We start from the raw sequence: 4,469 nt of genomic DNA, 5'->3' as shown, positions 1-4,469 counted from the left end.
TTGTAAAATTTTAAAAGTATGTCTCTATTATACTATGTATTGTTTTTTAAACTAAAAAAAGCGCTCAAATATTTGGTTCAAGGAACTCGTGTACGAAAAAATATTTCGGTTATTGAGTTATACACCAGGATACAGTTTAACATCATGTCTATTTTATTTTTTTTTTAGTAACTATAATACGGATATAGACTGAATTACTAGCTTGACAAATTTAAAATGCTCTAACATATTGTGAGCAGTTCTAATATTCAGTTTACATTTGAGCTTTGCTTGCTAAAAGCAAATCATCAATGATTAAAACCAATTAATTAAGTTCATTGACTATTTTCTTGCTTTACCTATTTCAAAGCATTTATTACTAATTATAAATTTATACATGTAATTGCTTTAGATCATTGTCTACTTGTACCTTAAAGCTTTCAGTAGTGAAACATTGTCGCACTCAAATAAATTTAGCTGATCAGCCATATTGTTAGTACAAACATATGATGAAACAGTAAAAAAGTAGCTTTGTTAAAAAAACTAAAAGTCAATTTTCATGAAAACACTTAACACATAAAAAGTTGTAGCGCTTATTTTCACTTATGTATTTTATATGTTTTTTTTTTAATTTCTACAGGTAAAAACGTAAAAGATGTTGTTATATATTCAACATGTGGAGTTTTTACTTTTGTTTTGCTCTACTTGTGGTTCGTTTTTAATTAGTTGTTTACTTTACAATTTTTTTTTCTGATTTCATTTTTGTTATATATCTTGTTATCAGCTTTGAAAAATTACAATTTACTTTTAGGTGTAAAAGCAGAAACCGAAAAGTTGTCAACACCATATTTGGAAAGAATTTAGAAGAATATTTGGCAAAGTATAACTTGCAAGTAGCCTTACCAATTCTAACCACTGTAAATTTTATTCGTTCTCACGGAATAAAAATTAAAGTTTGAACCTTGTAATTTATTATACTTAAAGTTATTAATAAGAAAAAAAAAAAAAAATTATACAGTTTTATTTTGTACTTTATAATGTTTTTATACAATTTAACTTTTTGAAACTAGTCAAATATATAATTTTAATTAATTTTTAATAAAATATAAACAATATAAATTAAGTAAATGTATACTTAGGAAAGTTCCATCAGTTTATACTTAAGATTTCGAATTTTAAAATCTTACTTTATCTTCAATAGGGTCTTCTTCCAAATTTTGTTAATGATTAAAGAAACTAAACTTAAAACAATTTAGGCAACATTCGAGGGAGATAAGCACGACCGTGCGACTAGACGGTTAGTTTCAAACTTGAAGACCAATTCCGAAGTTATTCCAGAAAAGTACAAAGCAAAGTGCATGCTTCACGGCGTGTACGGAGCTTTGTACAAGTACCTTCTGCAATTGCCAGAACCCCTTTGTGGTCCCTACGAGCCTTGGATTGAAGCTATGCAGTTGGTCCACACAATTTATTTATTAATTTTGATTTAAATGTAGTTATAAATGTTTTAAAAGCTTAGCCAAACGTTTTTTACAGCTTTCAAGTACCATCATAAATTATAAGTTAGGTTTTATATGGTGTATACTAAAGTTCATAGATCATAAATTTACTTACTTTTTGACTAGAAGCAGACGGGAAAATTATCAAAACTGCAAGTATAAAATTGGAATAATTCTCAGCTCGTTATCCCAAGAAAAATTCCGAAACTTAAAGTAAAATTGCTAAGTTGATATTTTTTTTTTATCAGTTATTAAAACGTTCACTTAAACTTTATATTGTATTTTAATAATCCTCTAAAGCAGCGGTTCTTAACCTATTTTGTATTTTACCTCTTTTTTGAAGATTATTAATAAATTTACCCCTTTTTGGGAGGTAATCACTAAATTTACCCTCAATATACAAAATAGTGTTTAACTTTGAAGAAAAAACGAGACGTTTAGAACTTTAGGCTTATTAAATAAAAAAATCGTAAAATTTACAAATATTTTTTAACTTCAAAAAAATTACAGCTAAATACTGTTTTATAAACTAAAAAGGTAATAATCAATAAAAGCTTATTTACATAACTTGTAATAAAGAAAACTTACCCTCTTCAAAAAAAGAAATTACCCCAAGGTTAAGAATTGCTGTTATAGAGGATTTGTTTAAACACACTATTGGTAGTAAACACGCAAGTATTTTTAATCAAATGAAATATTTTTGACAGATTCTTATTTTGTTTCTTCGTGGACATCCTGAAGAACTCACACTTGAACGGGCAAAGAGCAAGAGAAGTCGCGCTATACTTCAATCATTGTCTTATAAGACGAAAAAGAAGTTGCTATGATTATTGGTTAATAGTTTTGATATTAAGGTGTTTTTGTTAAAGTTAGTGTTATGTATATTAACTTAATGATACTACTTTTAACAACAATCAAGTATCTGTAGTATCTCATTAATTAAAAACTTGTATTTAAAACTCTTATTTTTTTATAAAATCTTTTATCGAGGTTTAAGTCATAGTGTTTAAAACAATGTTGGCAGTAGTTTTTTGAAACTTATACATTTACACAAATAAAATTAAAGGGACCCAAATCAAATCGAAACGAGAATTGCAGCCATAATCTTGATGATTACGTGTTTTGATGAAGTTTTTTACGCAGTAAACCAAGAAGAAGATGAAATAGTTCCACCGCCACCATATGAAAGTGTTGCAGTTGAAGAAAACTTTGAAGAAGAACAAAACTTTCAAGAAGAAGAAACTTTTATAAGTGAAACCTTTGTTTAAAAAAGAAGTAAGGATTAAAACTTTTGCAAGTAGTACTAACCATAAAAGTTTTTTTTTAAGATTATAGTAGTTTGTTAAGCTAAATATAATTAGTTTATATATTTGTTAAAAGTTTTACACGGCTTTCCAGTGCCTTAAACTGTATTTGCACTTACTTAACCAGCTTTTTAAGACAAAAAAAGATTGATTTAAACAAAAACTGCTATTAAACACGTTTTTTTTTGTTTGTACATATTTCTTGCTATTGTTCTTTTATAAAAAAAAAATCTTTTTTATACTTAAAGTTTAAATTTTCTAAGTTATTCAAAGCTTTAGAAAAGTCTTTATCAAACTGATAAATTTGAACACCAACAATTTTCGGAAGCCTAATTTTTTTTGATATACAGTTTATAAAACAGTTTTATTTATTTTTACTCAAAATTAAGTTCTACATACTAAACTTTTGTACACTTACAAAAATAAACGTTTTGTAGAAAACTTTTTAATAAAAGAAGTTCTAATAAACAAATTTAGCCACAGTACATATGTTTTTAATTTTGGTTTGCTTATTTGTTATTAGTTAAGAAGTTTTATTAAAACTAAATTAAAAAAGTTTTGCATTTTACTAAATTTTAAAATAAACTATACCAATTAAAGTTTTGTTTACTATTAAACATATATATACCAATTTACATGTGTTTTTTAACAGTCTTTTATAGCAATTCAAATATGTGTGATAGTGTTTAGAACTTTTATTGTAATGCTGTAATGTTTACTTTTTTTAAATTACAGTTTATAATAATCAAACTTACCTATCAAATATCAAAAAGCTTTGATACTTATACTAACTTTGTTTTTTTTTAAGAATTTTTGTTTGTTATGTTTTTAACTGAACACTAGTAGTGTATATATAATAAAATAACGGTAAATATTCATGAACTTTCGCTTGCTTTTATACTTGTAGTTGGCTTAGTTTATAATTTAGCTTTCATTGTAAGTGTCCCTACTAAATTAGTTTATATTGCTTGATTTTTCTTGTATTTATTGCATAATTTTGTTGAAAAAAAATCATAAAAAACCAGCTTCTACAAGCAAAACAACAGTTTTTAATAATTTTTTAAAAACTTAAAACTTTTTTAACCGTACAAGTTAATAGAATACCTATTTAATATTATCTACAAACTTGGTAAAAATTTAAAACACCCACGATATTATTATTAAAAACAATAAGAAAAATATATATTTAAATTAAAATATTGACACTTTTAAGTACTCTGTTGCAAATTTTCAATTTTTTTTTATCTCAAGTTTTCCAAAACTCATTTTTGTTTATTTACTATCTTCAACAATTGCCATTTTTATCAATTATATGGTACAACAGACTTAAAAATAGTTTTTTAAACAATTAAACTAGATAAAGAAATATGAAACATACAATTGTCGTAAACGGTAGTAAGTTGCAAAAGTATTGATTCACATGGCGAAAGAAATTCCAAACAACAATATTCTAAACAAAGCCTTAATACAAACTTGTTCTGCTCTGTTTAACTTAATTTTTTTTCTAAATGCTTCTTGACTGTAGTTTACTGACTGTATATTGCTACCTAAATGATAAAACTTTTTCTTGTAAGGAAAATTAACTTTGAGTATTAGCTGTTATTGTACAAACTAGTTAATGATTCAAAAACATAAAACACTTGAATGAAAAGTAAATATTTTATATTTCCTTATTTTTTTTGTTTAG

Source organism: Thalia democratica, unplaced genomic scaffold (genome assembly GCF_965202585.1).
Source record: "Thalia democratica unplaced genomic scaffold, ktThaDemo2.hap1.1 HAP1_SCAFFOLD_615, whole genome shotgun sequence".
Lineage (NCBI taxonomy): Eukaryota > Metazoa > Chordata > Thaliacea > Salpida > Salpidae > Thalia > Thalia democratica.
Note: the sequence above shows the minus strand (reverse complement) of the source record.